This window comes from Saccopteryx bilineata, chromosome 1 (assembly GCF_036850765.1).
Source record: "Saccopteryx bilineata isolate mSacBil1 chromosome 1, mSacBil1_pri_phased_curated, whole genome shotgun sequence".
In the NCBI taxonomy this organism is placed as follows: Eukaryota; Metazoa; Chordata; class Mammalia; order Chiroptera; family Emballonuridae; genus Saccopteryx; species Saccopteryx bilineata.
The window spans coordinates 206,199,253-206,212,418 of NC_089490.1; the positions used below are offsets into that span (position 1 = coordinate 206,199,253).

General features: G+C 40.4%; 1 protein-coding gene across 1 annotated transcript in view; it reads left to right on the forward strand.

The window, feature by feature from the left end:
• Positions 1–13,166, forward strand: part of LOC136307309 (bifunctional heparan sulfate N-deacetylase/N-sulfotransferase 4) — a 142,127-nt gene that overhangs the window by 100,851 nt on the left and 28,110 nt on the right. The window lies entirely within an intron of this gene.

Below are 13,166 nucleotides of genomic sequence, written 5' to 3' on the forward strand. Positions count from 1 at the left end.
GGCCCTGACTGTCAGAGCCTTTCCCAAAGCCTTGCACTGAGTGGGGATAGAGTGGGGATTTCCCAGCTCTTTGAGCCTCTTACTCCCCAGGCAGAAGCAGTTGCAGCCTTATAGCTGGATCACCAGGCTGCTAATTCAGAAAGGGGGGACTAGGAGAGAGAATCCAGGAAAGCAAACTCTCTCATCGTTGGACCCTGCAAACGCCAACAAGCCGTGACTACCAGCAAGACTAAAGCCAATTATATGACATTGCCATAGAATCCCATCAACTGCAATCCCTACCTAAGTGTGACACAGGGGCAGAGCCTGGGGTACAGAGTCACCGACCAGGAAGAGGGAGAGAAAAGAAAAAGGAAGAAGTTAACCTCTCAAAATCAAGAAAAATCCACAGACTTTACAACTTGATCCACTAATTTTTTTGTTGTTGTTGTTTGTTTCTTCTGTCTTATTGCCTTTATTTCCTCCACATCGGTCCTTCTATTCTCTGCCCATCTTATGCTTCCCCTTTCTTGAACTACACTACCCACGAGTGTTGCATTTTATTTCTCTTCTTCATCCTCACCCTCCTTTAAGGTTATACTCCAAAACACTTAACTCTCACTCCCTCCTCTTTTGTTTTTTGTTTTTTTTTTTGTCTTGCTTTATTTTGTTTTTTTTCTCTTCCTATTTTATTTCTTCCTTCATTTTTCTCTTTTTCTTATTTTTTCCTTTCTATTCGTTTTTTCTTTTCTCATTTTACTTTCCTCCCATATAATCCTCAATCACGAACAAATTAGTTAATTTGGGACTCAAGGCTTTATTTGGCTTTATTTCTCTTTTTTGCTTTTGTTTTTATATTTTTTCTTGTTTGTTTATTTTGTGGCATTTTGGGTCCTCCCAACCCAAGGTCTCCATTGTATTTAATCTTCGCTCCACTTAATACAACAGATTTTTACTTATTATTTTTATTTTTTTCTTCTTTATTATTCTTTTTTGTTCCTTTTTTCTGGTTCCCTCTTATCCCTCTCATTATTTCTCTTAGTTGACCATCACTTACAAGCAAATCATCTTATGCTTGTCTAAGATTTTCTTCCTTTTTTTTTTTTCTTTTTTTTTTGCATTTAGTAGGTCCCTACTCCCTTTTTTTGCCCCTTGAACTCTTCACCCCAAATCAGGCCCTCCATTATAGGCACGATATTTCCCTGAGGAGGGAAGAGGAGGGAAAGAGAAGAAAGAAAAAAGGGGGAAATAATAAATTATTACTGTTTTTTTTGGGGGGGTGTTTTACCTTTTTTTTTTTTTTCTTTTTTTTTTTCTTTTTATTTTTTTTTACTTTTTACTCATTATTAATTCTAATTAGTGTTATCAACAAGACCACCCTCAGATGCCGATAAGAAAGAGGAAATCGAATATTATGGATACAAAAGAAAGAGAGGTAACACAAATAGATGTGGAAAAATCTATTGAGAAAAGACAACATATTGGAAGCCTTGGAGCTAAATGACAGAGAATTTAAAATAGAAATCTTAAAAATACTCAGAGATATACAAGAAAACACAGAAAGGCAATATAGGGAGATCAGAAAACAACTCAATGAACACAAAGAATATATTACCAAGGAAATTGAAACTATAAAAACAAATCAAACAGAAATGAAAAACTCAATTCACGAGCTGAAAAACGAGGTAACAAGCTTAGCTAACAGAACAGCCCAGATTGAAGATAGGATTAGTGAAATAGAAGACAAACAACTTGAGGCACAACAGAGAGAAGAAGAAAGAGACTCAAAAATAATAAAAAACGAGAAAGCCCTACAGGAATTGTCTGACTCCATCAGAAAGAATAACATAAGAATAATAGGTATATCAGAGGGAGAAGAGAAAGAAAATGGAATGGAGAATATATTCAAACAAATAATAGACGAGAACTTCCCAAGCCTGTGGAAAGAACTAAAGCCTCAAATTCAAGAAGCAAACAGAACACCGAGTTTTCTTAACCCCAACAAACCCACTCCAAGGCACATCATAATAAAGATGACACAAACCAATGACAAAGAAAAAATTCTCAAGGCAGCCAGGGAAAAGAAGAGTACAACATATAAAGGAAGGCCTATTAGATTATCATCAGATTTCTCAGCAGAAACTCTACAAGCTAGAAGAGAGTGGACCCCAATATTTAAAGCCCTGAAAGAGAGGAACTTTCAGCCAAGAATACTATACCTATCAAAGCTATCCTTCAAGTATGAAGGAGATATAAAAACATTCACAAATACAGAAAAGATGAGAGAATTTATCAACAGAAAGCCCCCACTCCAGGAAATATTAAAGGGGGTTTTCCAACCAGATTCAAAGAACAAAAGAAAACAACACCACAAGTAACAGCTCCACCAAGAACACAATAAAACCAAACTTAAACTGTGACAACAAAGGAAAAAAAGGGGGGAGGGGATGGAGATTAACAGTAGCAAAGGACGATGAAGTGCAGAAATACTTATAAGATAGGGTACTACAATGAATATGGTAGGTACCCTTTTCATTACTTAATGGTAACCACCCTTGAAATAACCACCACAAAAACACTTGACTTAAAAAAGGTAGCAACAGAGAAAAGAAGTATGGAACACAAACAAACAAAAACCAATGATAGAAAAACAAAAGAGAAGACTCAAACTAGATACAAAACTAACAGAAAGCAATTTATAAAATGGCAGTAGGGAACCCACAAGTGTCAATAATTACACTAAATGTAAATGGATTAAACTTACCAATAAAAAGACACAGAGTAGCAGAATGGATTAAAAAAGAAAATCCAACTATATGCTGCCTACAAGAAACACATCTAAGCAACAAGGATAAAAACAAATTCAAAGTGAAAGGCTGGAAAACAATACTCCAAGCAAACAACACCCCAAAAAAAGCAGGCGTAGCAATACTCATATCTAATAATGCTGACTACAAGACAGAAAAAGTACTCAGAGACAAAAATGGTCATTTCATAATGATTAAGGGGAAGTTGAATCAAGAAGACATAACAATCCTTAATATATATGCACCAAACCAAGGAGCACCAAAATATATAAGACAGCTACTTATTGACCTTAAAATAAAAACTAACAAAAATACAATCATACTTGGAGACCTCAATACACCGCTGACGGCTCTAGATCGATCATCCAAACAGAGAATCAATAAAGATATAGTGGCCTTAAACAAAATACTAGAACACCTGGATATGATAGACATCTACAGGACACTTCATCCCAAAGCGACAGAGTATACATTTTTCTCTAGTGTACATGGAACATTCTCAAGAATTGACCATATGTTGGGCCACAAAGACAATATCAGCAAATTTAGAAAAATTGAAATTGTACCAAGCATATTTTCTGATCATAAAGCCTTGAAACTAGAATTCAACTGCAAAAAAGAGGGGGAAAAACCCACAAAAATGTGGAAACTAAACAACATACTTCTAAAAAATGAATGGGTCAAAGAAGAAATAAGCGCAGAAATCAAAAGATATATACAGACAAATGAAAATGACACACGACATATCAGAATCTCTGGGATGCAGCAAAAGCAGTAAGAAGAGGAAAGTTCATATCACTTCAGGCCTATATGAACAAACAAGAGAGAGCCGAAGTAAACCACTTAACTTCACACCTTAAGGAACTAGAAAAAGAAGAACAAAGACAACCCAAAACCAGCTGAAGAAAGGAGATAATAAAAATCAGAGCAGAAATAAATGAAATAGAGAACAGAAAAACTATAGAAAAAATCAATAAAACAAGGAGCTGGTTCTTTGAAAAGATCAACAAAATTGACAAACCCTTGGCAAGACTCACCAAGGAAAAAAGACACAGGACTCAAATAAATAAAATCCAAAATGAAAGAGGAGAGATCAACACAGACATCATAGATATACAAAGAATTATTGTAGAATACTATGAAAAATTATATGCCACCAAATACAACAATCTAGAAGAAATGGATAAATTCCTAGAACAATACAACCTTCCTAGACTGAGTCATGAAGAAGCAGAAAGCCTAAACAGACCAATCAGCAGGGAGGAAATAGAAAAAACTATTAAAAACCTCCCCAAAAATAAAAGTCCAGGCCCAGACGGTTATACTAGTGAATTCTATCAAACATTCAAAGAAGACTTGGTTCCTATTCTACTCAAAGTCTTCCAAAAAATTGAAGAAGAAGCAATACTTCCAAACACATTTTATGAGGCCAACATAACCCTCATACCAAAACCTGGCAAGGATGGCACAAAGAAAGAAAACTACAGACCAATATCTCTAATGAATACAGATGCTAAAATACTAAACAAAATACTGGCAAACCGAATACAACAACATATTAAAAAAATAATACATCATGATCAAGTGGGATTCATCCCAGAATCTCAAGGATGGTTCAACATACGCAAAACGGTTAACGTAATACACCGTATCAACAAAACAAAGAACAAAAACCACATGATCTTATCAATAGATGCAGAAAAGGCTTTTGATAAAATACAACACAATTTTATGTTTAAGACTCTCAACAAAATGGGTATAGAAGGAAAATATCTCAACATGATAAAGGCCATATATGATAAACCATCAGCCAACATCCTATTAAACGGCATAAAACTGAGGACTTTCTACCTTAAATCAGGAACAAGACAGGGTTGTCCACTCTCTCCACTCTTATTTAACGTGGTGCTAGAAGTTCTGGCCAGAGCAATCAGACAAGACAAAGAAATAAAAGGCATCCATATCGGAAAAGAAGAAGTAAAGCTATCACTTTTTGCTGATGATATGATCCTATACATCGAAAACCCGAAGGACTCCACAAAAAGATTATTAGAAACAATAAACCAATACAGTAAGGTCGCAGGATACAAAATTAACATACAAAAGTCCATAGCCTTTCTATATGCCAACAATAAAATATTAGAAAACGAACTCAAAAAAATAATCCCCTTCACGATTGCAACAAAAAAAATAAAATACCTAGGAATAAACATAACAAAGAACGTAAAGGACCTATATAATGAAAATTACAAAGCATTGTTAAGGGAAATCAAAAAAGATATAATGAGATGGAAAAATATTCCTTGTTCTTGGATAGGAAGAATAAATATAATCAAAATGGCCATATTACCCAAAGCAATATACAAATTTAATGCAATTCCCATCAAAATCCCTATGAGATTTTTTAAAGAAATGGAACAAAATATCATCAGATTTATATGGAACTATAAAAAACCCCGAATAGCCAAAACAATCCTAAGGAAAAAGAATGAAGCTGGGGGCATTACAATACCTGACTTTAAACTATATTATAGGGCCACGATAATCAAAACAGTATGGTATTGGCAGAAAAATAGACACTCAGACCAATGGAACAGAATAGAAGGCCCAGAAATAAAACCACATATATATGGTCAAATAATCTTTGATAAAGGGGCCAACAACACACAATGGAGAAAAGAAAGCCTCTTCAACAAATGGTGTTGGGAAAACTGGAAAGCCACATGCAAAAGAATGAAACTCGACTACAGCCTGTCCCCGTGTACTAAAATTAATTCAAAATGGATCAAAGACCTAAATATAAGACCTGAAACAATAAAGTACATAGAAGAAGACATAGGTACTAAAATCATGGACCTGGGTTTTAAAGAACATTTTATGAACTTGACTCCAATGGCAAGAGAAGTGAAGGCAAAGATAAATGAATGGGACTACATCAGAATTAAAAGTTTTTGCTCAGCAAGAGAAACTGATATAAAAATAAACAGACAGCCAACTAAATGGGAAATGATATTTTCAAACAACAGCTCAGATAAGGGCCTAATATCCAAAATTTACAAAGAACTCATAAAACTCAACAACAAACAAACAAACAATCCAATTAAAAAATGGAAAGAGGACATGAACAGACACTTCTCCCAGGAAGAGATACAAATGGCCAACAGATATATGAAAAGATGCTCAGCTTCATTAGTTATTAGAGAAATGCAAATCAAAACTACAATGAGATACCACCTCACTCCTGTTAGATTAGCTATTATCAACAAGACGGGTAATAGCAAATGTTGGAGAGGCTGTGGAGAAAAAGGAACCCTCATTCACTGTTGGTGGGACTGTAAAGTAGTACAACCATTATGGAGGAAAGTATGGTGGTTCCTCAAAAAACTGAAAATAGAACTACCTTATGACCCAGCAATCCCTCTACTGGGTATATACCCCAAAACCTCAGAAACATTGATACGTGAAGACACATGTAGCCCCATGTTCATTGCAGCACTGTTCACAGTGGCCAAGACATGGAAACAACCAAAAAGCCCTTCAATAGAAGACTGGATAAAGAAGATGTGGCACATATACACTATGGAATACTACTCAGCCATAAGAAATGATGACATCAGATCATTTACAGCAAAATGGTGGGATCTTGATAACATTATAAGGAGTGAAATAAGTAAATCAGAAAAAAACAAGAACTACATGATTCCATACATTGGTGGAACATAAAAATGAGACTAAGAGACATGGACAAGAGTGTGGTGGTTATCAAGGGTGGGGGGAGGGAGGACATGGGAGGGAGGGAGGGAGAGAGTTAGGGGGAGGGGGAGGGGCACAGAGAACTAGATAGAGGGTGGCGGAGGACAATCTGACTTTGGGCGAGGGGTATGCAACATAATTTAATGACAAAATAACCTAGACATGTTTTCTTTGAATATATGTACCCTGATTTATTAATGTCATCCCATTACCATTAATAAAAATTTATTATAAAAAAAAAAAAGATTCAGTAGAGAGTGTCATTCTCACAGTTAGAAAGCGCATCCAGGCACTTGCTCTTTCTTGTTAGGAATTGCCAGGAAGACCCCCTGACTTTCTCTAGGACAAAGAGAACCCACCCCCTTGAGTAACTGTCATCACGTTGGAACTGTCATCATATGGGGGTGTTTTAGGGCCTCCTTTGGTCCTGGTAGAAATGTCCATTTCCTGCCGTGGCAACCCGGGGACATTAAGGACATAGATGACCGGGAGGAAGGGAGTCCTGTTTTTGCCACACACCACAGTTCCCACCTCATTGCCTCTTTTGTTTTCCCCGTATTCCCTCCCCAAGCTATGAATGCGTCCAGAAAAAAAAACATGCTCTGAACTAGGTAATGCACCCAAGATGCAGTCTGCATCCATGACTGTAGCCCTGCCACATCCACAAGCTCTCGCGGCAACTTCCCCGTGTCCCTTGCCATCTTGGGAGGAAAGGAGCAGGCTCGTCAACACTGAACAGACAAGATCAGCAAATAGATGCAGCGTGGAGCGCCGTCTCCTGAGCAGAGTCGAAGAGCGCTCTGCCCTGGAACCACTCTGCTCTGGCCGACCACGAGGAGGAGCCATCTCTGCAGCCAGACCACTAAAGTCCACATTCAAAAGAAAGCCTGTGTTTCTGATGGGATGTTAGTAGTTCCTCCGGCATGTTCACGTTACGCTCCACTACTCATCTCAATAAGCTTTTCGTGTCATGCTAAATTGTCTTGACTCATGAGTTATGGATGGGCGTTGTGGAAATCGGTGGTTTCTTCATTTATAAATTCCTCAATGGCCATCGCACAGGTCTGAATTAGGCGGGTTTCTAAGGCGTCGCCGTGGTGGACCTATGGTAAGCCTGTCACCCGCGTGCCACGTTGGGGTGGGTGTGGTGACTTATCCCACCACCTCTCCAGCCTCAAAACACTCTCATTTGTAATCATCAAAGTGATTTAGGGCAAACATTTCATTTACATATTTTTACAATCATTGTAGCCATTGTTTACTTCTCATGGAACCATATCCTTCAGTGAGAGGGGTTCACTTTGGATAGGGCAATTTTCAAAAAAGAATGATAAATATTCTTCGGCGACAGAGCTCGAGTCCTATCAACAGGCTGTTCTGACGGGGTGGGCACACACATCACCCGGGGCCCCATCCTCATGGACTGGACGCTCTTCACTTGTTCACGTCGGGGCTCAGTGTGTCCGTGGCATCGCTTTTCTGCTTCACCGATACCTCTTAGTTCTTTTAAATCCATTTGTCAAATATAATAAATTAAAACATTTTTGAGAACTTGGCCTGTGCACCAGACATTGGATCTTACAGACCTTTGGAGGCATTAGCATAATTTTGTCTTCAAACAACCCTGAGAGAGAGGTGCCATTACTGACCTTTACTATTTTTGTTGTTGTTTTAACAGAAGAAAGGGAGGCATAGGGAGGTGCAGTGATGCACTTGATGTCAGACGTTCTGTGAAAGCCGGAGGAGCCGGGTCGTGAGCAAGACTGGTGCCCGCACTCTGACCAGATGTGTCTTCTCAGTGACTCAGTGACGCCAGGCACAGGGTGTGTGAGACGGGACCTCAGGGCAAAGCAGCCAATCAGACAGCAAGGACACCGGTGCCTCTCCCTGGTCCCCAGGGACTCACGATGGAGAGAGTGAGCAGAGCTGACCCAGCGCTTTGCCAGCCAGCATTCCTCGGCTGGTCAGGGGCCGTCAGAGGACAATGTGTTCTCCGGTGCCTCGCTCCAACTTGACCCCCGGACAAGGCTGGCCCTGGTACTTTTTGTCCAGGAAAAAATTAAGAAAATAGAATCACGACTCTCCAAGGAACTCAAAGAGTCATTACTTTTACTTATTGGAAGCCAAGTTTTGATAAAAGATGCAGGGACTCCAGCCTCGACAGAGGGGCTTACTCGTGGAAAATAGATGTGTCTTCTCCACACTGAGCAGTCAGAGGCCGGAAGCCAGGCAGACAGAGAGCGTGGCCAACCGCTTCAGTGGGGAGGGGGCGCTGGAGCAGTCCAGCATTTCCCACACCGTGCAGGTCTGTGTTGGAGCAGGAAGGGGACCGAGTCAGGGACAGACGGGTTAACCAGAGCCAGCGCCTGCAGTCTGGGAGTTCAGAGGTCATACTGAACCGTGACGGTCACTACAGAATCCATAGAATGACGTCCCCCAAACACCTCCTTTCCCAACATGAAATGCTGCCAGTGGTGACAACATCATAGAAAAATGACAGGACGACACAGACGTGGAGGGGACGCCTATCCCCCAAGTCCAGATGGAAGACTTGATCTGTTTCCTCCTAACACGGGCCATGCTACGCAATCCTCTTCCCCTGTGGGGACCGTGCCCGTCCGTCTCCCTTCTCAGTCCCCCTCGTCCTCCCTCCTCATCCAGAATTCCTTTTAAATGAGGCCACATGTCTGTCCACGGAGAATAATACATCCCGGCTCCCTCCTATATAGTTAATTACGTTATGACATGTAGAAAAGAAAAAATGGGTCCCGGGGTTCCTAATTTTTCTTTTTCTAATTTCTCCTCTTCAAAAGCCGGCTTTCCACCATTTCTTTGTTAATGCAAACCAATAGGGTCCCCATGTGAAAGCTGTCCGTCATAGTCAGCCCCGAGGACACCGGCTGATAGAGAGGCGGGAATCAATGGGTCCCTGCCGTCGGGAGGGCTGGCGAGCAGAGAGGGTCCAGTGACCTTCCATTTATAAAAAGTGTCAGGAGCAAACCCTTCAGGTAAAAAAAAACAGCAGATATGGAATTCTCTGATTACCCAAAATAAATCTCAATGTAAGTAAATGGCACGTGAACAGAATGAGAACTGTGCTATTCAGCACTGGAATTAATTGGAAAATGGTTGCTTTGAAAATGCATAGATACCGCCTGACCTGTGGTGGCGCAGTGGATAAAACGTCAACCTGGAAATGCTGAGGTCGCCGGTTCGAAACCCTGGGTCTGCCTGGTCAAGGCACATATGGGAGTTGATGCTTCCAGCTTCTCCCCCCTGTTTCTCTCTCCTCTGTCTCTCTCTCTCCCTCTCTCTCTCCTCTCTAAAATGAATAAATAAAATAAAATAAATTAAAAAAAAAAAAAGAAAATGCATAGATACCCACCCTCTAATGAACTGACCAAAGGGTGAGGAGAATTATCGTATATCTCCATGGATAAGACGCTCCCATGTATAAGACATACCTTAATTTTGGGGCCCGAATTTTGAAAAAAAAAATGTATTACATGAAGTTACTGAACTCCAGTTTTATTCATCATAAGAATCATACAACTCCTCCTCACTGTCAGAACTCCAATCCATGAGTTTGTCCTCACCTGTGTCTGATGACGAATCACTGTCTTCAACAAGGAGCACAAAAAATCAGGAAATGCAAGTTTAAAAAAATCTACAACCACTGTATAAGATGCACCCAGTTTTTAGACCCCCAAATTTTCAAAAAACTGTGTCTTACACATCGAGAAATACAGTCATTCCATGGTTTGTTTCACATAGTGAGACTCGAAAAAAAAAAAAAAAAAGAATGTTAGTGATCATTTCCAAGCACTTTGAATCAGAGTTATTTTTTATAAAAAAAACTGCATGAAATTAGCTAGACAAAGAAAACAAAGAGACAGTCATAACAATAAACAGCTTCTCCTTTGTAGGTCTCAATTTCACTTGTTCTTTGCAGCGCTTTATAACTTTAAAAAAAAAGCATCCTTACTCTAAGGCAGGGGTCCCCAAACTACGGCCCGCGGGCCGCATGCGGCCCCCTGAGGCCATTTATCCAGCCCCCGCCACACTTCTGGAAGGCACCTCTTTCATCGGTGGTCAGTGAGAGGAGCATAGTTCCCATTGAAATACTGGTCAGTTTGTTGATTTAAATTTACTTGTTCTTTATTTTAAATATTGTTTTTGTTTTCTTACTTTAAAATAAGATATGTGCAGTGTGCATAGGGATTTGTTCATAGTTTTTTTCATAGTCCAGCCCTCCAACGGTCTGAGGGACAGTGAACTGGCCCCCTGTGTAAAAAGTTTGGGGACCCCTGCTCTAAGTCAAAGTCCTGTGAAACCCTTTACCTCCATTTATACAGACATTCTGATGAAAAAGTCAGACCCGGTCTTCTCTGTGAGTGAGCAGTTGGTGAGAAATCCATACCAACACGTCATAGAGAGACGGGACTTGTGTGTGCCCCGTGCTCCCTGCTTAGCAAAGGTCAAGACTACCTGTGTTCATTCTGGGGGGATGGCTGACCCACTGAATGAGCTTTGTTCACACAGATTAGTACAATGTAGGAACCCCACAGGTGGCATATGAGAGGTGAAGGCTATACCCACATCAGACAAATTTATCAAGCCTTCACCACACGGCTAGCACTGGGGCAGGGCAGATAAAGACGGTGACTTCTGACAAATCGTTACACCTATTGATTTGTTTGATTAGTTCTTTTCTTCCCCATTTCAGCCTGGTGTGACGGCACAGGTGGAGTAGCTCTCAGTGTATGTGGAAATTCTTGACTCTGCAACTCATTATTACCAAAGAGGGAAGAGGTTCCTTTCTGGGGCTGTCTTCATTAGTCTTTAATTAACCAGTAATTATACAGAGGGGCAGGAGTAGCACAGTGTCCACATTGTGTGATTATCTGAAAACTTCTAGACCAGGGGTTGGGAACCTTTTTGGCTGAGAGAGTCATGAACGTCACATATTTTAAAATGTAATTCCGTGAGAGTCATACAACAACCTGTGTATGTTATGCATTATCCAATAAAAATTTGGTGTTGTCCCGGAGGACAGCTATGATTGGCTCCAGCCACCCGCAACCATCAACATGAGTGGTAGGAAATGAATGGATTGTAATACATGAGAATGTTTTATATTTTTAACGTTATTTTTTTTTATTAAAGATTTGTCTGCGAGCCAGATGCGGCCATCAAAAGAGCCACATCTGGTTCGCAAGCCACAGGTTCCCGACCCGACCCCTGTTCTAGACTATATACTTGTGACCTGCAGTAATTAGTGAAGGGACTATTAAGTCTGATATCTATCAGTCTACTTGGAATTTTATTTAATGCTTTTTTTGTTATTCATATTTTATATTTAATTCTTTTTAAAAAAATTTCTACAGATTATCAAAATGGCACACATCCTTTTTGTCACAAATCTCACAATTATCGACATAGTTATTCTAAAGAAAATTTAACATCTATCTATTTCTAACATCTATGCAAACAAAGCAGATGAATAAATGCGGTCAATATTTAGATCAATATTTAGTTCTTTATATTTTTGTGATCTTTAAGCAGCTTAGTATCATAAGCACATAAAGGGAACATGTATATTTAAACCAAAGGTACCCCGTTAGATAATATTATTAATTCAAGTAACAGCAATAATCACTACTTATAATAACTATGTGATCCTGGAGTAAATAAACCAGGACATTCTGTAAAGTTTCCTATTTCTACACCTTGGTTCTCATCCTAGCATTTTAGATTCCTTCATTTCAAATTTTATAAATCCAACCTGTTTTCTTACAACTTCATTGCCGGCCCCTCCACGCCCCAGAGTTCATGGTTCCTGCTCCGTCCCCTGCAGGGAAAGGACACAGATGCGAAGGTGAAGACACCTGTCAAGTGTCGCCTGCCCCAGGTGTGCTCAGGCTAGTGGAAGATGTGATTGATTAACTAACATCCTGTCAGCAGCAGCATAACGTTGCGTTCGGAGTGCTCTGGAAACGCGGAGGAGAGAAAAATGGTCCATTCACACACTGCCCTCTGACCTTCTTTAAAGACCTATGACTAAGGAGACAGCTTGGTGGGTCAGATGTTCCAAAATCAAAACACACAGTGTCTGTCCGAGGAGCCACGTGACGCCCGGAAGCTATGTCCAGGCACACTCATCGCTCTGTTTCGGGAACGGAAGGGTCATGGATGTGAAAAAAGAAAAAAAAAAAAGCTAAAATCTCACAGTCTATTCATTTTTTAAACCAGTGCTCTGTCCGCCCTGAATCTCCTTGTCAACGGTCTTTTCGTGTTGCTGCAGTGGTTTGCTAAGCTATCAGACCCCGTTGTCCTAAGAGACCCAAAGACAGGGACAGGGGATGGACCACACTCCCCCTCACGCTGCCGTCGCAGGCGGGAACCCACAGGGGCCCCCTGTCTGGAGGCTGCCGTGACATACCAGAGGCAGCGAGTGTGTTGGGTCCAGGGAAATGGACCCAACTAGACAGGCATGGTTTGTGCACAAGGCCATGCATGTGTATGGTGGTCTAGCCAGCCAGCATGCAGCTCAGACGTGACAGCTTGGGAAACACAGGTCACTGTGCTCGCTCAATAAAGATCCGGAGGCCAGCAAACCGTAGCTGT